The sequence below is a fragment of the Loxodonta africana genome, chromosome 4, assembly GCF_030014295.1.
Source record: "Loxodonta africana isolate mLoxAfr1 chromosome 4, mLoxAfr1.hap2, whole genome shotgun sequence".
Lineage (NCBI taxonomy): Eukaryota > Metazoa > Chordata > Mammalia > Proboscidea > Elephantidae > Loxodonta > Loxodonta africana.
The window spans coordinates 63,033,213-63,058,401 of record NC_087345.1 but is presented as its reverse complement, the minus strand read 5'-3'; the positions used below and the strand labels follow the sequence as shown (position 1 = coordinate 63,058,401).

At 36.8% G+C, this 25,189-nt stretch overlaps 1 protein-coding gene and 1 pseudogene across 1 annotated transcript in view; one reads left to right on the top strand and one right to left on the bottom strand.

The window, feature by feature from the left end:
* TRHDE (thyrotropin releasing hormone degrading enzyme) overlaps positions 1 to 25,189 on the top strand; it is a 486,396-nt gene that overhangs the window by 288,025 nt on the left and 173,182 nt on the right. The gene's annotated exons all lie outside the window — the stretch shown is intronic.
* On the bottom strand, positions 21,700 to 23,432 carry LOC104846929 (zinc finger CCHC domain-containing protein 17-like; annotated as a pseudogene).

Sequence of the window (25,189 nt, the reverse complement as noted above, 5' to 3'; positions counted from 1 at the left end):
CTAATTGCATGTCATTATTCCAAGTACTGTGTGAAGAGGATGTAAACCAAGGTGGAATACAAAGGCACCTGAAAGTCATGATGTAAATCCTTTGCTATAAATTCAGCTGTCTCCTGCTGAGTAAATAATGTGGCCTTACATATCTCTCAGAGGAAATGTTACAATGGTAATACTTTTGATATGTTTTAATTATATTCTTGCAGCTTTGCCCATATTTCTTAAAGGCAATCTAGTTCATTTGCACAAATATTTGAGATAAGTTTACTTAGATTTATATAGCTAGGTATGTATGTATGAGGCATTAAAAAAAATCTTACTAGAATTACCTTTTTATGGCATTGAAGTTAATTAAAAATGCCTTTATAGAAATAAAAAAAAACCCACCAATACCAAACAATATTATTATATGAAGCATTCTTTAACAAATGTGAAATTTTATAACTTAAATGTTTAAGACTATTGAAACATTTCCAAAAGTATCTCTTGGCTTTTAGATGACTTTCAACTAACTTTGTTTAACTTTTCATTTAATTTTTATTATGCTGTGGATTATTACTGATTTATAATTTCATTATGTTTTAATATTAAAAGATGTCCTTATTACAAATGACATGTTACTCATACAGGTAAGCTTTTTTTTTTTTTAGCTCATTCCGCTATCTTAGATAAAATTCTTTCTACTCATCATTATGAAAAATACATCTTGGATTAAAAAGTAATCAATAGAATTATACATGGGTGACAGCCTTTGATGGCTTTAGCGTGGAAATGTTGCCTAAGTTTCAATGTCCTTATACTGGATTTTGCCTTTGAGTAATTTTTTTATTCTTCCATCATTTTCCACCAGTTAAGTTATAAATGTAGGTCTTCTGGAGAGTGTTTTTGTAAGAGATGTATAAAATGAACATAAAGTCTAAATAACACATTTGAGACTTTATCTTTAATAGAATGCAGACCAGGTAATGAAAATACAAAATCCTGTGACACAGAAGCCTCCACTCTCAAACTAAGAAATGAAAGCCTAATTAATTAATTAGTCAGTTAATAATGAGAAGAAACAAGTCTTATTATGATGACTCTTGTCTTAGGTTAGATTCTCTAGAGAAGCAAAACTAGTGAAGAGTGTGTGTGTGTGTGTGTGTGTGTGTGTATAAATAGGGAGAGAAAGAGAGAGAAATTTGTCTCAAGGAAATGGCTCACGTGATTGTGGAGGCTGGCAGTATATAAAGTACTTGGGTCAGGCGTAGACTTCTCCTGACTCACGTGGTTGCAGAGGCTGATGAACCCAGAATCAGCAGGTCAGATGTCTGGCTGCTGGCTCATAGGGCTGCAGAGCTGGCAAATCCCAAAGTCAGCAGGTTTGATGACAGGCTGCCGGCTCAAGTCCCAAGAACCAGAGGTCAGATGATGAAGAGCCAGAAATAGGATCCAGAACAAGCAAGCGAGTTTTTCCAGAATGTCCATGTATACATTGGGTGCAGATCACACTCCGGTGGAAACTCCCCTTACTATTGATTGGCTGATCATATTAGATCACAACTTGGAGGTGATTACATTGTCTTATGGAAGATCACAAAATGGACGATAATTACATAATACTGAGAATCCTGGCCTAGCCTAGTTGACACATAACATTAACTATCACAACTCTTTATGTTCAGATTGTAAAGGTTAAAAATACTTTCCTGATCATTGGTGGCTCTTTCTTTTTAGTAGTTTCTTTATTTAGTTTGTTGTTATTGTTGTTAGGTGCCATCGAGTTGGTTCTGACTCATAGTGACCCTGTGGACAATAGAACAGAACACTGCCTGGTCCTGAACCATCCTCATAATCTTTGCTATGTTTGAGCCTATTGTTGCAACCACTGTGTCAGTCCGTCTCGTTAAGAGTGTTCCTCTTTTTTGCTGACTGTCTCGTTTACCAAGAATGATGTCCTTCTCCAGGGAATGGTCCCTCCTGATAACATGTTTGTGAGATGAAGTCTTGCCACTGTTACTTCTTCTTTTTTTTTAATGAATGATTGCCCCTTTTTTTTTTTTTTTTTTTAAGTAATGTGTATCTCTGGCCTGGCTTTGTACTGCAAGCCCTCCATCAAGATATAGTAAAATAACCATGGCTGCAGGTTTTTCTGCATGCTTTGCAATTCAGATCACAGAGACAGAGCTTGGGAGGGTGGGAGGGCAGGAGGAACAGTAGGGAGAAGACTATCCTCACCCCTGGCCTCTCCATGCTGGCTTGCCCATGGAATGATGAGAAAATGATGGCAATGGCTCCTTCCCACAGCAAGCCTAGGGGCACTTAGCAAACTGCCTGTCTTAGTCATCTAGTGCTGCAATAACAGAAATACCACAAGTGGATAGCTTCAACAAAAGGAAATTTACTCTCTCACAGTCTAGTGGGCTAGAAGTCAAAATTCAGGGTGTCAGCTCAAGGAGAAGGCTTTCTCTCTCTGTTGGCCCTGGAGGAAGGTCCTTCTCATCAATCTTCCCCTGGACTGGGAGCTTCTCTGCGCAGAAACCCAGGTCCAAGGATGCGCTCTGCTCCCAGCATTGCTTTCTTGGTGGTATGAGGTTACCCTGTCTCTCTGCTTGCTTCTTTTTTGTATCTCAAGAGATTGCCTCAAGACACAATCCAATCTTGTAAATTGAGTCCTGCCTCACTAACACAACTGCTGTCCATCCTCCCTCATTAACGTCATAGAGGCAGGATTTATAAACACATAGGAAAATCACATCAGATGACAAAATGGTGAACAATCACACAATACTGGGAATCATGGCCTAACCAAGTTGACGCACATTTTTGGGTGATACAATTCAGTCTGTGACACTGCCCTTGAGAATGTTTAGGCCCAGGTCATCCTAAGGCCCTACAACTTTTCATCTGGATTATTTAATAAAAAACAATACAGTAAAATTAAGTAACAGCTTGGTCCTGAGGACACTGAGCTAACATGTCCACAGTTTTTGGCACCCCCCCCAAAAAAAAATCATGTTTTTTTCTGTTGCTCTGGAGTACAGGCTTGTTTTCAAATTCATTTTTAGAACACATTCCCTGTAAGACCCTGGGGGTGGGGCTGTGTGGGAGCCTAAACCCTGGACACACAGAGTCGTCTTGTCTTGTTAGCACCAGCACCACACTGTCTCCTTTTAGAGAACAGGTACTAGGGTGGGGGTGCAGGCCAAGAAGAGTGGTACCACTATTAGCATGGGTCATGGAGAGGCTGAGATGCCACACAGCAGCTGTGGTCAAGAGGAGGGGTCAGTTTCCACCCTGAGCCAGGGCTGAGGTGGAAGCAGGAGCATGTCCTCATGCCTTTGGAGGATAGGGCTGGGGATGCCTGACAGAGGTCCCTGGGGGGAAAGGTGACAATGAAGAGGCCCAGGCTCAAGTGGCAAAGTACAGCACATATTTCTGCAAAACCAGCTGCTTTCATTTTCTCTTCTCTCTCAAGGTGTACATCACCTATAACAGTCTAGAACTGAAATATATAAAAACCATCAAATATGATCTGAGATATAAATTAACAAGTACAAGACCTCACATTAAAAAAAAAAGATCTAGAACTGAAATATATAAAAACCATCAAATATGATCTGAGATATAAATTAACAAGTACAAGACCTCACATTACCTGATGTGAAAAGGCTAAAAACAGTGACAGAAACTACATTCATAAAAGTGAATCATCAGCATATAATGAAGGCTTTGGCTTGTTTGGGCGCGTGGGCATGTCTGGCAATGAGCTACCTGGCCCTAATCCTCAGCTCCCTGGAGATGCCCTTCCCTGGGCACTAGCTTATTTTTCTTTAATGACAACTCCCAAGGAAACTGAATGTCAAGAGGGAGGAGCTTTTGCAATAGGCACATTTTGGAGGGAACGTCATTGCTTGTAATGAGCATTCTGGCTGTACTTCTTCCAAGACAAATTTGTTTGTTCTTTTGGCACTCCATGGTATATTCAATATTCTTCACCAGCACTGTAATTCAAAGGCATCAGTTCTTCTTAGGTCTTCCTTATTCATTGTCCAGCTTTCATATGCGTATGAGGTAACCGAAAACACCATGGTTTGGATCAGGCACACCTTAGTCCTCAAAGTGACATCTTTACTTTTGAATGCTTTAAAGAAGTCTTTTGCAGCAGATTTGCCCAATGCAATATGTTGTTTGATTTCTTAAATGTTCCTTCCATGGGTGTTGATCATGGATCCAAGTAAAATGAAGTCCTTGACGATATTTTTTCTGTTTATGACGATGTTGCAGAGTACCCCAATATATTAAATAAACTGTCCTTCCATATATTAATCTCTTCTTTGCAAGAAAATTTTAGCCACATAAAAAGAGAGACTAGGAAGTGGCTTTACAGCTGTCATTGTTAGGTGCTGTCAAGTCGGTTCCGACTCATAGCAACCCTGTGTACAACAGAATGAAGAACTGCCCAGTTCTGTGCCATCCTCAAAATTGTTGCTGTGTTTGAGCCCATTCTTGGAGCCACTGTGTCAATCCATCTCGTTACAGCTGTACCAGCAGTATTTTTTATAATGGCATCAGCAAAAGAGTGAAAGAAATACGCCAAAAATGCGAGTGAAGGCTGTGTCAGCAGTAATTCACACCGTTGTGATATGCACAAAAGCTTACCTAGAAGTGCGTGGCTTGGACGTCACTAGAGCTGAGCCTAAGATAGAAAAACCAGAAGTCAGGCCTGTGTCAGGAGTGAAGAAATTTAGGAAGCTGACCTCTTTTGCCTCTAAGTTCAAAGCATAGCTTTTATTGTTTTTAGAAACCAAGGCTCAAATGCTAAAATACAATTTCAATTTGCTAGAGAGATCACTTGTGACAATCTACCTTCAGTGAAACAGCAATAAAGAAGCCCGGAACTATATAGTCCTCTTAATAAAGCTCTTATATTGATGTAGGCCAGTATCCTTGCTTTGTCTGCTCAACTATTAGTAAAATCTTAGGATGTGTTTGTGCTTCAGAGCTGGTTTCTGATATAGAAGCAATCAGCTTTTCCATTTGGAACACTACATGGAATAAAAACTTGTATGATAATTTGGTGCCTGAACAAAGATCATTTTATAGGTATGGACATTGACAGATGATATGATGTCAGGTGGGGCAACGAATAGAAAGGAAGAAATTCAGATTCCAAGAAAGGTATTTTTACCTCTCTGACTCATCCTAATCATTTGAAAAATGGGACAATAGAACTGATTTACTAAGCTCACATGATGTTTTGTGAAGATAAAATGACCTGTGAGGCCTTTGAAATATATGAACCACTAAACAAATGTGAGCAGGCATCATGGACCTAGAAAATAAATGCTCCATTAGAAGGGTGCATTGATTTTATATATAGAATTCTCTAACATATCCAACCCTAGTAACCTGTTCTGACACCCTAGTTTTATATCAATTATGTATAGATTACAAAATAATTTCTATAAACTTTATATCTAGACTCAGACTCACCAAATCAATTCTTCTCTCTACTAGCAACATGGACTACTCTATAGGAACATAAGCCTTGGATAATGTTTCATTCATCAAACAGAAATGTCAGGATCATTGGAGGCAACTTCCTTAGCTCAGGGCTAAGGATACATTTCATGGGACGAGTAGTCTTTTTGCTTGATGTTATTTTATCAGTGTTGGCTGTTAGTGACAGCTTTACTGGAAGGATCAAGTTATGGTCTGCTGTTGATGGCAGTCATATTAAATCTTATTGTGTTTCCTCAAAAGGGAATGAAAAGAAAGACTGAAGCAACATGCAGTTGCTAGCCTTCCACAAGTCTTGATCATTTTACGTTGGAGAAAGTCCATTCTAAAATAATTTTAATACAGGAAAAGAATACACAATGAAATGTTGTGATGAAGAACTTTTTTTTATAGAGCTGGTGCTGATACAGGTCGAATCAAAACCTGTGCATATTACACAGGTTTTCATTATAATTTTCACAGTTTATATTGTGGGTGTCTCCTTTAGTCTCCTGAATGTGGCCTTGTAAGGAAGTGCTGCTATAATGGCAATCATTGCACATGCGTATATGTTCTTTTATTAAATGAATTGGAATGTTACAGGACCTCACATAGCAATATGCTTGCAAGTTATACATTAGTTCAGGCCTGCAGACTGGGAACTCTCCCTAAATTGTGAGGACACAAACCTGGACGTAAAGATAAATATTAATGAAGAATCATGCAACTAAACCTTCATCACGCTAAACGCTTAGGACGTTTCAAAGTGTATTGCTTAAAACCATGATAAATGATCTCAGTTGTCTCTATCATGGGCAAGACTAAAATAGCAAAAAATGAATTGTACCATTAGACTCAGTTTCTTTTTAATATGCACTGACACATATTGCCTTTAAAATGTAACAAACATTGCAATAAAATTATCCTCATCTTTCAAACTATTTTATTTTTATTCAAAAAGAAGTCAAGAAAATTGACAAACTAAAATATACAGAGAGTTTATTGAGTTCAATGTTTTTTGCAGTTTAAATGTAAAGATATATAGGGTGATCATTCTAAACAGTAATATACACTCTGCTATTCAGAGAGGGGGATATTGAAAAATAGAAAAACTTCATTTTGGTTAACATTTTATTGTTCAGCTGTTCATTTCTTAAGTCCATTATTGATTTAATGTCTGTAGAGAAAAATGCTTCTACAATCTTCTCAAAGTTATTTAATATATATTGTGACAATAGTTGGTATATGGCTGCTATTGCATATAATTTATCAATATCAAAATTTATCTGTTCAATAGACCTATGGGATCAGAAATAGACCAAGTGTAAGTGAAATATTCATTGTAGAATCTTATCCCTTTCGTGGTCTCTGCCACATTTGTGTTCCAACTATATTTTCTGCCCCTGGAGGTTTATTGGCAGGCTATAGAGTCACTTTAATACATTCTGGCACCCTGGCAGATACCGGTGCAAGTGCCTAAAAAAAGAGGAAGTTGGTCTGCGCCACATTTGAGTGTTGAGAGCCATTTGTATGAGAGGATGCTTCCCAAAGGCGTGATTGTGTGAAACTCCCGTGTCTTTTGGCTTCTGTACAGCGAGATAAACCTTGCAATTTCCTTTGTGTTATTAGGAAGGTATGGTTCCTGGCATTCGGAAATATTCAAGTAAATGAGTTATTTTGGGGGTGAAAACAATTTTTGATACACTTCCTGGGCAATGGTACCAACATGCACTGTGTGTGAGATGTGCTTCATGGAACATGGAACCAACATGGCATGCTTGCATTGGTCACCTCCCTGATGACATCTTTTATAAAGTGCATGCTGTAAGTTGAGTAAGATATTTTATGGTTCAAGTGTAACCAGGAAGTTTGATGCACTTCCTGGGCCATAGTACCAATAGGTACCATGTTTGTGATGTACTTCATAGAACGTGGCACTGATATGGACTGCTTGCAATTAACTAAACAAAAACCCTGTTGCCGTCGAGTTGATTACAATTTATAGTGACCCTATAATAGGACAGAGTAGAACTGTCCTGTAGAGTTTTCAAAGAGTGGCTGGTGGATTCAAACTGCCAACCATTTAGTTAGTAGCAGAGCTCTTAACCACTGTGACACCAGGGCTCCAGTTTTTTCAAATAACAAAAAACCACCAACAAACAATGACTCAGCAGCCATTCCATTAGTAAATAAATGTGGCATTACCAAAAAAATTACAAAAAAAAAAATTCATTCTTGATAGGGTTACCTTATAAATATTGAATACTGAGTAAATGTACGTATGTACAACCAAACCCAGTGCCGTTGAGTTGATTCCGACTCATAGCGACCCTACAGGACAGAGTAGAACTGCCCCATAGAGTTTCCAAGGAGCACCTGGCAGATCCGAACTGCCGACCCTTTGGTTAGCAGCCGTGGCACTTAACCACTACACCACCAGGGTTTCCCGTATGTATATGTACTCATGATTTTCTGTATAGTTGCATTTGTCTTTTATGATAAAAGGCCACATTATAAGCTACCCCTCCAAAATCAGTAAATTAGGAGGTGATCCAATTGTTTTCTACTGGTCACTGATGTTTTATTCTCAAATGACCAACACATATGAAATGTAAAAGATTTAAAGTCTTCTTAGGGCTAGTTCTAAGGGCCTGTGGTTATTTTGATCCCGTTCAAAAGCTTCAAAGTGGCATTTACATTGAAAGACTAGAAGGAAAAGTAGGACTGCCTTCCTGGGTCTCTTGAGGTCAGTTCCCAAATGTGGGAGCGTGTTTTCCCTTCACTTTTCCTCTTCTCTCCCCTCTGGAAGCAATTATTTTCCTGCTGAAAACAGACATTTTTTTTTTTTTAAAGAGGAGAAAAAATATCCTCCCCATTTAAGGGGTGTCAGGGAGTAGTAGCTCCCTATTCTGGGAGAAAGGGTTATTTTTTTTTTTCCTAGCATTAGTGGTCAGAACAGTTTTTGGCCTTGGTGGATAATGGGCCTATAACAAAGACAAAGGAAGTACAAAGAGGGAGTAAGAGCAGCAGTGAGAACATCAGCTAATACCGTTAAAGGAAATTGTCTAGTACTTATGCTGTATCTGAACTCTGAGTAAATGCAGAAGGAATCCTAATGTACATATGCTCAGAACATTGAGGATTAGGCTGAGACTCAGAGTGTACAAATTAGGGTAATCCAAAGGGATGTCAGTGTTAGGACGCAGGCCTGAGATTTAGATTCTAACCAATGGTGACTGATATTAATTACAAATTTCTAGCAAGGAATAACAGTTAAAACAGAAACTGTTCATGCTGGTGCCTGTTACACTAAAAAAAAAAAAAAAATGAAAATAGCCCTTACTATGGCTAATACAACAACAAATCGTATGTGCATTTTCTCTTATTTTAAGACCTATTCTGTGCTTTTCAATGTACTGGTTGCCCTGTTAAGGATACCAGTCAGAAGGAAGAATAGGGACAGGATATGCATTTGTTAATTACTGAAGTACATTAACTGGTTTAGAAGCTCTACGGCAAAAACAGATTTAGGAATATAAAACTATAGTGATCAAGAATAAGTATACATTCATACATTCTGTTTTGTTTACACTCCTGATTCTTTTATAAAAATCAAGACTTTTAGCTCCAGTCATTTGGAATTTGGGAGCTTTTGAAGAGCTTGAATGTTATCAAGGTGTGTTATTTCACACTCAGAAATGTAAACCTGCTTTAGTAACTGCTTCAAATGGCAGACTGGCTTTTATTAGGTAAAATGTGTTAAAAAGAAAGGAGAAAATGAACGTGATTTATTAGCATTCATATGTATTCACATATTTTTCTCTATATACGGGTATGTACCTTGGAGGTTTGTTTTAGTTTTATTTCCTCATTTCTTTTTTCTGTATGCATTTTTAAAATTTAAAACAAAGTTGCAAGTTGAGAATTTCGTATATACTCTTAGTCATTTTGTTAAGAAAGGTACTGTTTCAGGTTTTGTACACTTTAAACCTGGAGATAAAAGATAAATGGACATTCCCTCCAGAATAAGGTATTTCTTTACAGGACGATGTTCAGGTTTGCTTGGTGTCAAGGTCTTTCTATATTTCCTTAGGAATTTTAAAACCAGCTGCTAAATTGTCAAGATTGAACATTTTCAAAGAAGAAAACTATTAATGAACTCAGAGCTTACAATAATGAAAAAGGTATTCTTTATCCTATTTAGAAACATTTCAGGGAAAATTAACCTATTCATTCCCTTTTCAAATAAGAGCTGTCATTTGTAAGCAAAATATTTCAACTCACTAAAAAATATTAGACGTCACATGATGTACCAACACCTTGATAATGCCAAAAATTGATGCTGAAATCATGAAATGTTCTCTTAGGTATCATTGTCTTCAAATACATATTTATGCTGCCGTCCTGGCCACCAGCTGTGGCAAAAATGTTCATCTTCCTATAATATATGAATTTTTCAACATCCAGTACTATTCAACATTTTCCCAGGTTAGTTAGAAAGAATTTGAGAATACTACCAACAATGAAAGCTGGGTGCTAAGTGGACACTCAAGGAATAATTCATAATTTTTTTAATTCTCACTCATCCTTAATCAGACAGCTATATGTTTTAAAAGACAAGAGAACCCAACTCGATTTCTAAGCAAGGAGTGACTGTCTCAGTTCATAACATTTTATGGGGCTTTTTTTTTTTTCCCCTTTTCATCAAGGTTACTTTAACACTGTTCAGATGATACTGGACAAGGATGTCAGAAAAGAAAGCAGTGAGTTAAAGTGATATGAATCTAAAAATGTAAAAGAGCTATTTGTGAAGAGAAAGAAAAAAAAAAAGCAGGGATAATATGATCGATGAAAACTTTTTTTCATCCACTGATCCTGAAACAGTTGTAACAGTAAAGACCTATGAAGAATTTACTGTGTACCACTAAACACATTACATGTATTAATTCATTGTGAAAAAGGGTAAGATGATATTCTGCTAAGCAGGTATCTTGAGAGTACACAGCCTCTCTATTACCGCTTAGGAGCATGGAGTATGTTATACTGGCCCACACCACTGTTCATTACACCATTCAGGTAGCTTTCTGCAACCATGTACCCAAAAAGCTGATTTCTGGTAGAACATGCTTTTGAAACTGAACAGTGTTAATAACATCTGTATCTACCATTAACAAATTTAAGCAGACCTTTCTTGAAACGGTATACAGTAAGTTTTTACCTCTCCCTTGGATTGATGAAATAAAATTCTTTCCAATGATTGGTGTTTATCCTTTGTCCCATTTTTGTCATCTTTGTCATACTTGTCTTTAAAAAATAATAAGATCTATGGAAATGCTTGTTTTTCTAAGAACTTACTTCAAATACACCTGTGTCCAATTAATTCCCTTAATCACTTTATTTTCTCTTCCCCCAGATTTTATTTATAGTTCTGTGATGCTTTTCTTGAAATGCTGTTAACAGTAATTAGCTCAGTAATTTTATGTAAATTAGTCTCATATATTGCTGCCTCTTTTTTGCCTTTCCATTCATTCATACATTCTTCATGCAAAGAGTTATCAAGCACTTAAAATGAGCCATTAACTATGCTGAGTTCTATGGCGTGAACCTCATGGCATTATCAGCATGGCCCTGGTATATATCACTTTCTCATCTGCATGGTATTTTACCTTCAGTGCAGTGTTTTCAGTTAGTAGGTGTGGAAGACACTTGAGGTTTTTGTGTTTTTTTGTATTGTTTTTGTCTCTTAGCTGAAAAACCTTGCCCCTGTCAGAAGTTGTTTTGTTTATAGAGTAGCTCAAAAACACAGAGCCACAACCTCAATCAAACTATTCATATTCATGCGTATATTTGAAAAAGAACCTTTGACATACTAGGTCTCAGAGGATTAACCCTGTCATGGGACTACGAGGACATATATCTTCCTATGATTATTTTTATATTATATTTTCTGTAAAATGTACTCAGTTTTACCTAGTTATAATGTTCATTACCTTTCATTTAGGGTTGAGTGTCTTTCTGCTCAGGGCTGTTCTGTTTTTGAGTCCTGTTTTTTTTTTTCTCAGCTTCACAGCTTTGCTTGGAAGATAAGTACTTACACCATGAAAACAGATTTCTCTTGTCTTGGGTTTAGTGGTGCTGATGTTGATAGGGTAGGCCATTTTCACTTACATATTGTTTTCCAAATTGTATGATTAAATATACGGTCAAATTACTGTTCTGAGCAAAAGTTGGCATTGGTTACAATTTATTGATTATTGATTCTTTTCATAACTGCTCACATGATTTGTCCAATTTGAAGAACTTCTGAAACCTGGTAACACTATTGGTGATAGCTAATCAAAAATAAAAGCTCTCTGAACAATGTTTGTTGCCCTACTTTTAAGATTACAAGGAGCTTTTCTTGGAATCTTTGACTCCTTTGAGAGCTCACAGGTTATATTCCTTACTAGGCCTGAAAATGGAAACTCTGGTGGCATAGTGATTATGAGCTATGGCTGCTAGCCAAAAGGTTGGCAGTTCAAATCCATCAGGCAGTCCCTGGAAACCCTGTGGGGCAGTCCTACTGCATCCGATAGGGTTGCTATGAAGTCAGAATCGACTCAATGGCAATGGGTTTGGGGATTTTTTTGTTTTAGCCTGAAAATGATTTGACTTCTCACAAGATACTATTTTTCTGTTTGTTACTAAGTAATTTGCTAGCACGTTTTGGCCCTAATTAACCAATTATTTCCAGGAATTAATCTATGTTGCCTCCATTATTTTTCATTATTTAACAAGCATTTATTGATTGCCTATTCTTTGCTAGTTTCTCTATTGGAGCTGAGGAGCACTCAGAATAGTATGACACATCAGTGTCCTCAAAGTCTCATGACCTATTTTACCAATGTAGTTCAGTGGTTAAGTGATACAGGTGCTAACCAAAAGGTCAACAGTTTAAATCCACCAGTCGCTCCTTGGAAACCCTATGGGGCAGTTCTTTTCTGTCCTCTAAGGTTGCTATGAGTCGGAATCGACTCAACGGCACTGGGTTTTTTTTTTAAGGTTGCTATGGGTCCGAATTGACTCAATGGCAACAGGTTATTGTCAAACTAAATTGACAAAATACAACCAATGTAACTCTTACAGCCAATATGAATGGTCCAACCTAACATATGCCTAGAATGAAGTTCAATTTCTCTTTTCTACCCATCTCATGGACTAAAATTTTGGCTCTGTTCCACCTACTAGCTGTATGATCTTGTTTCTAAATCTTCAAAATGTGTATTAAAATGTCTGTGTTGCTTTGGTCACAAAATAGTTTTAAGGATCAAAAATATTTTTATTTTTTTCTATCATTATTACCAATACAATTGTTACTGTTATGTTCTTAAGTATAGTTTTATTACATATAGGGTCCAAAAATGTTTTCTAATGGAGTAGCTTGCAAATCATATATTAAAAAGTAGTGAGAGCGACAGGAAAAAAAAAATTCATGTAATACTTTTGAGTGTATCTATTCCATTCCTGAATGGTTCTGCAAAGGTAATAGTATAATACTTCTCCACATTGTAAATGGATTGATAGCTCAGCTTTTATATTCTGAATAGTGAAGTTTTTCTTTACTAATTATACAATTAGCTTATAAATATGATAACTTACTTTTGAAATGCAAAAATAAATATTTGATGTGGGAATAAAAATGTAACTTTCTTTTTGAGTTAGCTAATTTGTTGGGTCTTAAATATTCTCCATGTCCCTTTGTGCTGGCGTGTTTGCTCTATGTTATAAAACCTTTCAAATTTGAAAAAGAAATAGTTTTTATTTTCACTGAAAAGATAAAGACTTCCATGATTTGGCAACAAGTGCCAAGTTTGGTCAGACTAGGTGTTTAATGAACTGACCATTTATATCACTAAATGGTGAAATTAAAGTATAAAAAATGAGGTGTTTAGTAAATCTGCTCATCAAATTAATAAGAATTTGGTTACAGAATTAAGGCCATTTGAATTATTATTTATTTCACTAGTTAAAATAATATAAAATAAAGTAGCTACTTGGTAACCATGCTAATAACTTTTGTGAGTTGATTAGCTCATCCATGAGAGTTTACCAGACTGAATGGTATGAAAAGGTATCTGTTTTAAACAGAGATGGAATCTGTTTAAGACAGTCAGTATGTCTTTAAAAATACTCTGGATTTCATTTTATCAATCAAATACTAGAGTGCCTTGATTAGCCTATTATGTGTATCTGCAAAATATTGGAGACTCCTTGTGGTGGATGTGAGAAATAAGTATGTGAGGATCAAAAAAATTGGCAAATTTGATTTTATTTAAAAGTCTTATCAGCTGTCAAAAAAAAAATTGAGCATAAAGATAGAGAAAAATATTCTTAGTGCCAAGGTAGAGATAGGATTATTGAAAAGACGAGAATCTTGTTGGGGGTAAATTATCTCTCAGAAGCTTAAAAACTATGGACAGGATCCCGAAGTGGCACTCTAGACAAGGAGGAATAAGTCCCTGTTAACTAGTAAAGGATGGGGCATTGGTGCTTTAGTGGTGGAATCCTCGCCTAGACTGTGGCAGAGATCCAGGTTTCATCGGTAGTCAATGCACCTCATGTGCGGCCACCATCAGTCTGTCAGTGGAGCCTTGCATGTTGCTATAATACTGAACACATTTCTCCAGAGCTTCCAGCCTAAGATGGACAAGGAAGAGAGGCCTGATGATCTACTTCCGAAATTCAGCCAAGAAAACCCTATGACCCACAACAGTCCTGTCTGCAACGAGTCATAACACTGGTGCCTAGGATGGGGCCACCATGATATGGGGGCCAACTCATCAGCAGCTAACAGCAACAACTAGTAAAGGAAAGGAAGTAAGACTCCTTCACTAGACAATACACTCCATCAGGTCAGGGACTGTCTTGTTCACCATCATTTCTCAGCGTTTAACCCAAACTGTAGCAAATATGAGGGGCTCCATAATAAAAATCTGGCTAAATAATAACAAGAATTATGAATTGTTATTAAACAGATAAGCCATGAAAGCTTATAAGAATTCCTATATCTATATTAGGAACTCATTCAATGAACTAAAAAGAATATTGAGATTAAAAATATGTGAACCAAATTGGATAAATATTTGAAGGAAAACAGGGAAAGGTGTCAAGAAATCCTCAAAAATTAAGGGAAACTAAATGACTTGTATGAATTAAGAGGGTTATATGAAAACACATGGCATATGGTGATTGTTCACAGTGATTTTTTTGGCTGCTAGAATCAGAATGAGCTATGTAATTAGACAACCTGTTGTAATTAGTACTATGATTGGCATTATTTGGAGCACGTTCATGATTGTTCTGTAAGACCCAACATTATCATAATTAATGAAAAATTGAGTGACAGATTAGTGATAGCTTCTGCTGTATATCAACATTGCTGTATCTTTAAGATTCTTGAATAAGTCTGTGGAAGGTTCAGAATTTGGTTGTATACAGTGCAGGCTGTTTAGTAGTCCGTGTTAGCATTTTCCTGCAGCTGCATCACACTGGCTATTATGAGGCATGACACATTGAGCTTGGATGTTACAAGCAAGACAAAACAGCTGAAGGATGTGGTCACTGAAGGGACTCACAATTTAACCCACTTTCTCCGCATTAGGTGTGTTTGAGAGTAGGTTGTTGTTGCTGTTGAGTCCGCAGCTCATAAAAACTTACGCCAGGAGTTACCTGGGCTTTTGAGTGGTTTCTGAAGTCATTCAGCGTATTCTTATATAAATATAATTGCTTTTTTAGTGTGTGTGTTGATTAAGGTATCTTCGAGAATTTGTGGCTTGGCAGTAGATGAAATGTGGTTGATAGTTAAAGGAAATCAGAACATATAGCGTATATTATTTCAGCTACTTACTGTAAAGCTTATGTGAAATCACTAAATAATGTTAGCAGAGATCTGCCCGCAGTTTCTGTTAGTGCACTGCCTTCTGTGAAAGGCTCCGTCAGCGCATGTAGAGGCAAACTTTTCAGTTAAGTGCTTGTTTCGTTGCAGACAGTAATGGTGATTACTTTTAAATTATTCTTCAATGTCTAGTATATATGTGTGTTTACACAAGTTTGACTTTAATATAAATGGACTTCTTTAACAACTCACACATGAAAATGATCATTAACATTTTGGGTGTGGGTATTTTAAACATGGGCTTATGAAATATTAATTTTTGAAGTGCATTGTTATATAGAACCAGCATTTATTCTCACTAGCCCTTTAGATTTATTTCGTCTATCAGTATGTTTCAGCTGTCTATAAAATATTAACTAGTCAGCTAAATGACATGATATTTCGCAAGTAAATATAGCTTTCAACTAAGTAAGGCTTAACATACTTTTGCATATTTTAGGACTTCATAAAAAATAGAATGACTATAAAATTACAGAGTAAAGTTCTTTTAATGTTATAGGAAACTCGGGGCCCCAAGAATTTCTGATGTTCTCAGATATGGTTTTGTGATACATATTTAACAATGATGATAATTGAAAAGTTACCTGGATGGCATATCACTAGAAAACATGAATGAGACATAATGGATTTTTTTTTCTCAATACATTTGTCTTTTTTGTTTGAATTCTCATTCATATTCCTCTGCTTTAACCTTTGTCCTGATTTGAGTAAATCGTGAAGAAGAGTAAAAAAAAGTCAACTGCATAATACTGGGTATACCTGTATCTTTCATTTTAGCCTTGTATAAGGCAGGGGTTCAGATTAGTAATGATATATGTGGTTAACTGTTTGATCTATGAAACTTTAAAAATCTTAATCTTATGGTAATATAGATTTTCAGAGAGCTGAAACATAGATTGCATAAAAAAACATCGTATCTTATTTCTCCTCTTTATAATAGACCAGTTGAGGTTAAAACAACATGGTCATAAACACTGAAAACATTTTACCTATAACTTCCTCTCTACTCTATAGAGGGAAAGTTAAGGGTAAAGTTAAATACGCCACAGTACTTTATGTTAATAATATTGCACCCATCACATGGTGTTAACTGGTTGTACACATATCTGTCTTTCCTAACACGTTGGGGGTTGCTTGGAGGCAGGAAACATGTCTTGGTTATATTTGTTTCCCTGACGTCTAACACAGCATCTCCCATATATGAAACAGTCAGTAAGCACATAGAATTAGATTGCATTGTTCAGAGAATTTAGTTCAACATTCTTATGGATCAGAATCCAGAGATTAGAAAAGTACTTTTATAGTTATTCAAGAGTATATTATAAACATTAAAGACTTTCAGACTTTATATTAATAAGTGGATTTCATTCACATTTTGAAAGAATGTATTGAAAAATACACTTTTTTAAACTATTATTGGAATAAGGCATTATTTTACATAAACAAATGAAAATACCTTAAAAGGAAATATTTTATCTATTTGGATATCTATATATGTGTTAACATACATATTTATATGCCCATGTCTATACCAAACCAAACCCAGTTCCGTCGAGTCGATTCCAACTCATAGCGGCCCTATAGGACAGAGGAGAACTGCCCCATAGAGTTTCCAAGGAGCACCTGGTGCATTCGAACTGCTGACCCTTTGGTTGGCAGCGGTAGCACTTAACCACTATGCCACCAGGGTTTCCGCTTTTTTTTTTTTTTTTTCCGCCCATATCTATGTTTAATTCATACTTATTGGGACTCCAGAATAATTCCTTGTTTGATCACCATTGGTTATCCACAAACTGAATTAAATTTGAAAGAAATAATTAGTACATTTTGTGATCACAACCTCAAGCCTATATCGTGTGCTAAAAACAAACAAAAAAACAAACGTATTGCTGTCGAGTCAATTCTGACTCATGGAAACCCTATAGGACAGAGTAGAACTGCCCCATAGGGTTTCCAAGGAGTGCTGGTGGATTCGAATTACTGACCTTTGGGTTAGCAGCCAAACTCTTAACCACTAAGCCACCAAGGTTTCCATTTTGTGTGTGTATAATTATGCAACATTGTCCTGTTCTTCTTTTTGTGGTTGCTGCTCACTCTAGTCCACTCTCCCATGCTTTATTCAGAGTAGTATCTCTAAATATGAGTCTGATGATGTCACTTCTCTGGATCTCTAAATTGGCATGGGGGATCATTGATAATTTTGTTCTTGTCTATCTCTTTGTGCTCATCACCAGTCATTCACTCCATTATACACCCTGTCGTCTACATAGAACACTGTAGTCCCCCAAACAGACCATGACTTTGCACACACATTTCTTTATGCCCAAAATGTCCTTTTCTGTCACATCCTCCTAAAAAAACCAGTCCAAACCTGTTGCTGTCAAGCCAATTCCAACTCATAGCGACCTTATAGGAGAGAATAGAACTGCTCCATAGGATTTCCAAGGAGCAGCTGGTGGATTGGAACTGCTGACCTTTTAATTAGCAGCCAAGCTCTTAACTACTGTGCCACCAGGGCTCCAAAACTCATAGCAGAGGATGGTTTTGATCCATCGATCTCTGGTGTATGGGCCCACACACTTCCGCTGTCTACGTCTGCCTAGAAAACTCAAGTTATCCATAAAAATTCAACTCAAACTATCACCTCAGAAGCTTCTTGGCCTCCCCCAGGCAGAACAAATCACACATATCTCTGCGTAGTCACAATATACCTGGAACCTACAGAGTGAACATTTCGTTCTGTTGCACATAGGGTGACTATGAATCAAAACTGACCTGATGGCACCTAACAACAAGATCTTTCATTTTTACATATAATAAGTTGTGTTTTAATATTTGTTTTTATTTCTCTCTTTCCTTCTAGTACTGTAAAGTCTTTGAAGATAAGCTCCATGTCTTTGTATCTCTCTCTATCGTTAATATGGGGCATACCATCTGAGATATAACAGGTGCTCAATAAATATTTGTAGAACAAATTGTCTTATTTAATCTTCACAACCAAATTTGTTTATAGATGAGGATGCTGAGGTTTAAAAATGTTGAGTAACTTGCTCAAGGACATACTGCTAGTGAATTGGAGATATTTTTCTTCTAACCTAGGGCTCTTTTATCAGCTTTAGAGCAGTGTGCATGACTTTTATCCTAGGAATATTAAAAAATTCCTTTATGTTTAGGTCCTTTTTCCTAGAAAATCCTTTCAGCTGTTCTGATGTAACCCAGGTCTTCCCTAAGAGATTTTTTTTTTTTTTCCTTCTCTCTCATGCCTGCGAACACCTCATCATAACTCGAATTGACTCAGGCTTGGCTCTCATCTTCCTAGTCTTGGTTTGATGTATCTGACTTTCTTTGGTCTCCATTCAGATTATTCTCTGATTTTATTTTTTCCTTTTCTGGTGACAGAGTCAAAATGTGTGTCTGGTTTTGCTCTTCACTAAAATTAGTCAGCCTCCATATAGGAAATTGCGTACACCCCTTTCTCTTTCAGTACTACTTCCTCCTTCCTCACCCATCACCAATGACTGATTTCAACTCCCAGCAACCCTATAAGATAGAGTAGAATTGCCCCATGGGGTTTCCAAGGCTGTGATATTTTACAGAAGCAGGCTACCTCATCTTTGTCCCATGGAGTGCCTGATGGGTTCAAGCTGCCAACCTTTCAGTTAGCAGCCTAGTGCTTTAACCACTGTACCACCAGGGCTCCTTTAACTGTGGTTAGACTGGGCATATTCTGTTTTAACTGCTCAGACTTGGACATGTTCAGGCAGAACCCATTTTGAAACCTCAAGGAATAGAATATATCAGGTGTATCTAAGATTATGATAAACCAAAAAGACCAAACCCATTGCTGTTAACTCTGACCCGTAGCAACCCTATAGGACAGAGTAGAACTGTCCCATAGGGTTTCCAAGGAGCAGCTGGTGGAATCAAACTGCCAGCGTTTTGGTTAGCAGCTATAGATTTTAACCACTGCGCCACCAGGGATCCACATATTCTACTAAATGGCAATATATGAAGTGCTAATGTTAGAAATAAAGAAGTGGATTCTTTCCAAGACTTCATTTATATTTCTATACAAACAAATTTGTTGGCATAATTTTTAGCATTTATTGGCATAAATTTTAGCTTTTACTCTCAGTTGCCTGTAGCACATCTCTTTTTGGATGTTCACTGTCTCTTTCCTTGTGACATATTTAAAACTGATATTTTTAGCTTGTCCTCCAAACCAAACTTTTTTTTCCCACTTCTCCATTTCTGGCAATAAGCTTCACATTTTTTAAATTTTTAATTCCATCAGTCTATAAGCCATGCATGAGTCGGAACCGACTCGGCTGCAACAGGTTAACGGGTTATAAGCCATGCAGTTATCTTTGAGCACTTTCTCTCCATCATCGACTAAAGGGATCAAGGCATCAATGTCTCAGATCTAACAATCCTTCAGTAACACCTTGTTCTAATACATCATCACCACATACTTTCTTAGTACAGTAGCCACTTCCTGTTTCCGGTCTCTACATCAAGCCACCCGGCATACCAGAGATAAGTTAATTTTCCTAAGACATTACTTTTATTGTGTCATTATTTCTGCTACTGCCTAATTTATTAAGTCCAAACTCTTCAGCCTGTAATTGAAAATTCAAACAGAGTGGAGTTTTTCATTTTGTTTTTGTTTTTCTCCTGTTTCCTCTGCCTGGATTTGCCCTTTTTAGCTGCTTCGCCCATTCATCTGAGTAAGTCATCCTTCAACAGTCTGCTTTAATGTCACCTCTCTGTGATGCCTTTTCTGAACTAATTAATCATTTCATCCTCTATGTTTTTATAATAGAATTTAGCCATTGATCTGCCTTTCTCTTGTACTTTCTCTTCCACTCTTGAGCATTTTAAAGTTAGGGACTCAATGTTAGTCATCTGTTTAGTCCCAAAACACAGCACAGTACCTGACATAGAGTAGGAACTTAATGCATATTTCTTAAGTGAGTGACTGAATGAATAATTAACATGGCGGCAGCTTTCCTCAAGACTGAGCATTTACTCACACGTTTTCACTTTTCTGAAATGCCTTTTCATTATTCTCCCAAAATTCAAATGCAATTTATTTTTAAAATAATAGTATACAAAATGATGTTTTAGAGATCATTGGAACTATTTAGATGTATGCATGTGTTCAGAAACTCGATGTGGCCTTTGTATTAGGATTAATTGCTACTGTTAACATTAACTTCTTTTAAACAGATCTAAAATTCTCCAGTTTGCCTTATTTTGGTGCTTTTGTTACAGTGGTAGACCAGCCTACCTTGTGACCTTAAACTATGAAATAAAATGAAACTAGCTGTTGAATATGCACCACAAATATAGTTTCCCCTATACGACACACATACAAATTCACACACACCCCAAAATTTAAAGTTCTTCAGGGGTCAGATCAAATTCCACTTCTTTTATTAAACTTTCCATGAATAATTCTGTTTTTCAATTTTTTTTCTCAGAATCCCTTTAACATTTGTAATCTGAATATTGTTTTATTCACTGTAGCCAACTATTTTGTTTTACTTTTATGTTGCGTTAGTGCCGGCATTTTCTTTTTTTTTTTAGCTTTTCCCCTTCCCACTCCTCCTCCAGCAAACCACCAAACCCATTACCACTGAGTTGATTCCAACTCATATCAACCCTATGGGGGATCACTATGAGTAAGAACCACTTTCCCAAGTACTATGAATTTAAGCAGAGATCTGAAGTGGAACTGACTGACTCACACAATAGTAAGTACAATGTAGAACAGTGACCTTGGCTTGGGCTTTCTGGTTCAGCAGCCTGGCAGAATGTTATACACAAGCTCAAAAAAAACAAAAAACAGAAAGGTCTATTGCCATCTAGTTGATTCCAATTCATAGTGTCCCTATAGGACAGAATAAAATTGTCCCCTAGAGTTTCCATGGAGCAGCTGGTGGATTTGAACTGCCAAACCTTTTGGTTAGCAGCCAAGCTCTTAACCATGCACCACCAGGGCTCCTACACAAACTCAGTCACTGCAAATCGTCTTTTGGCTGTGGCCATTGGCTGCCATTTCTAGTGTTGTAGACCATGCTAGCAGAATGGAAAAGTGCTCACCACTCTTACTTACTACGCTTACCCTTATGCTGCCAGTCTCCTTCTGCCCTGGTATTGGATACATCAGGGATCACCTACCAATCAGCCCAGGATAGACCAGCAGGGAGGGGCCAATTGCTCTGGTATTCCCCAACTTCAGACAGACCCACCTCCTCAACAGTATCTGTGGCTCTATCCTGGTCTCTTACAAAGGAATCTAGCTCTGGTAGTTAGCAGCTGGAGAAGGCAGGGGGACCTCCTGCTAAAAGAGCAAAGCTGGGTGAATGAATGAGTGAGCTGCATAGATCACTTGTAAACAGATCAGGAGTGATAAAGAAACAGCTCATTCAGGCAGATAACTCCTAGTGCCTAACTCCAAATCCTGCCTATTGCAAACAGGCCATCTCCCCTGGGAGAGAAGTTAATGGGATGTTAGGCCATATTCCTGCTACTGAATCTTTCCAGGAGCCAGGGCTCCTGGTTCTTCGTTCTCTAAGCTACCCTCTCCTCTCCTTTAGCTCTCATTCCTTGTGCTGCTTGTGCTTGTTCTTTGTTGCCTTGCTGTCTTTGGATGTGTGCCTCGCCCTTTTGACTGTATGACTTTTTGAACCTAAACTGTCAGAGTCAGATTACTTTCTATCCTTATGTTTCTTTTTTTATTTTTTCCTATCTTTTTCTAGAAGAATTCCCTGTGTGGTCAGGCTTATTAAACTGTGCTGATTTGCCTCTTCCTTCTTCTCTTCCTCATCAGGTGTCAAAGACTATTTGGTCTCACCTGGTTGCATGAAACAATCCTTTGCAGAGTGACCTTTGCACGCTCACGTTTTGGAGATAGTGCCAGGACAGCTTCGAGGGTCATCTTCTCCCTAGTAAAATCTTGGAAAGACCTCCTCCACCTCTTTTCTTGCACACTAATAATGCTGTTGGGATTGAGGTCTTCCCCAGTCCCTCAGTTGACAATTTCAATGTAGATGGATACTTTTATCCTAGAATTTTTTTCTCTTTCTTAGTAAACTTCTCACACACTTTGTCTCCAACATCTATTATCTCAGAGGGCTTATCTACCCGACGGAATGACATGTAAGTTGGATAGACTAGGCCTTGCTTCCAAGGGCCTGGGATTTTGATAATGGCTTTGTAGTCGGTTAGTCTGTTACCATGGCAACTTCTCCTTGGAAAATAATGCAGAGCAGGCAAGTTTTCCCTGGACTTGGTTCTTTCTGAATTCTTCTTAATATCCTATGGCTCTTCCATCTTCTCTTCTGCTAAAGCTCCTTTAAGCTTCTCAGTGTTGGCTCCCAATTCCCAGTCAGGTCGTTGTGCAAAACTCCACATTTAACTTCATTTTTAAACTTTCACAGTCCCTGGTAAACAGTAGGCAATTAATCAATATTTAGTGATTTCTTTTCTCTCTCTTTTGTTTTTTGTTGTTGTCGATGATGAGGGTCCTGGCCAAGTACTGCCAGCTAGGATAATTTCTTATTTTTTAGTGACACAGATCTTTATAAAATATTAGTACCTTCTCTCCTGTAGACTCTTTGTAGTTCTGTTAAATTGAGCTTGCCTCTGGCTAGAACTTTCTTTTTCATCCTCAGTTTAAGGTATTCTGTCTTCTGGGCTTTGTGACTCTTCTTCCAGGATTTTTTTTTTTTGTTTTTTTCTTAGTATCTATCTGCGCATAAACCTTTTTTTCTTAATTACACAATTATCATTCTTCTAACAATGAAGACGGGTAGGTAACAATGAAGAAGATGAATCTTTTGCTGATGACCTAACAAAAAAAAAAAAATTTTTTTTTTTTTTTTTATTGAAAGTCTACTTACTAAACAAAGATTTGTTTTTGTTTTGGTACGGAAGCGTCCAGCAGTATATGATATGTAACTTATATTTCCTTAAATATGAAAGTTCCCCATTTGAAATTTACCTTAGATTCCATTTTTAAGATTACTTTGCTGTTTATTTTGTGTTACTTAAAAAATCACAAGTTTAGCAAAGATGTTTACTAAATTTTAATATCGATAAATACATATTTAGTATTGCTAAATATTAAAAATTAGAATTCCAATAAACATCATTTTAAGCTCACTTTACACTGTGGTTTTAGATTAGATGTTTGAGTAAAGGTACTGGAGCAGGCAATCACTGTTTGAAGAGTTGAGTATTGTTCTATCTTCAGAATGGAAATCGCATCTTCAATGAGGACTTCTTATCAATGAAAGTGTTCACTGAGCAAGTTGTAGTAGAAGTATACAGTTTATAACTTCTCCCATTAATTCCAATGTCAAATAATTTTAATGTGCATTTTAAAATTACGTGAGTAACAGGTTTGGACATCTGATTAAAAGTAAGTTAAAATTTTTTTTTATTTTTGAATTGGCACATGATTTTTCCTTATTCTGTAAATTCAGGCCATTTGTCTGAAATCTTGTTTTTTCGTGGACTTAAGATGAACAATGTGTATACCATTTTTTTATTCTTAAAAATTTAAACCACAATACCTAGTCTGTTTTTCTCAGTTCATGTTGAATAAGGAACTTAATTTGAGAAGGAATATGTCCTATGTTTATGTCATATTTCTCACTTAATTCAGTCTAAGTTTGAACTATTGACCTGTGGCCTTGTGGGGCCTGGAGCAGTCGTCTATGGTTCAGAATGCGGTTTGGTTCAGTTGTTTCTACACAGTTCTCTTTGAGGGAACACAGGCCATTGCTGTGAAACTCTTGGTGTAAAAGAGGAAGGAATAAATTATATAAAAAGTAAGCTATTAGAAAAAAACCTTACTTTGTAGAGTTGGATGACTCATTAACTGAATTACTGATTAAACATGTTAACTCATTGAGAAAATAATTAGAAAAACATTTCTTTAAAGCAAAATTAAAGTAACACACACTTATATGCTCCAGTTAACTCTTCTTTTCTTGCCATATTTATTCTCCATTTCCATTTCTCTAAATTCAGGATTAGTCTATGTTCAGCTTGAAATTACATCTTCCTCAGAAACAACACACTGTTCATCTGCTGGCTCAAAACTACAAGGCTCCAGTAGTGAGCTCAGAATTAGAGCAGTTTAAGCTTTGCCGTCTTTAATCTCTGTAATGATATTCCTTAGGTCCCATCTATCTAGGGACTATTTAGCCCTTGTTATTGCTTGCAACTTTTTTTTTTTTATTTTACTCCTCCCTCAGTGAAGGCAGGAGGCCAGAAAGACTAATAGCTGCCAGCATTTTTGTTAACAAAACCCAAGATGTTTCCTTAAAGGAGGGTTTCTTAAAAACAACAGAAAAATACTTTTCTACTCTATTTCTAACATAACAAATTGGCTTTTAATAGAGCAAATACTAATGTCTCAATAATGCACAGAATAGAAGTCTTGTGATTTTGTCTATTTTTACTACCTCATGGTAACAGATTATTAATACATATTGTTATCTACTTTGTATTTCTGAATTCACATCCACTGATATTATAGTTTGGTGTCAGTAGTGCTTTTGTTTCTTGTGGTCTCCTGAAACTCTTCCAGAAAATAATTTTTTTTTTTTTTTTTTTTGTGTGTGTGTGTGTGTATGAGCACATGTTGAGAAAGAGAGAGAGAAAGGGAGGGAGGGAGGGAGGGAGGATAAGCTTTTCAAATGGTACTAAGATAAACGGTATATATAGTAAAATAGTGCCAGAATCCTGAAATTTAGTTAGCAT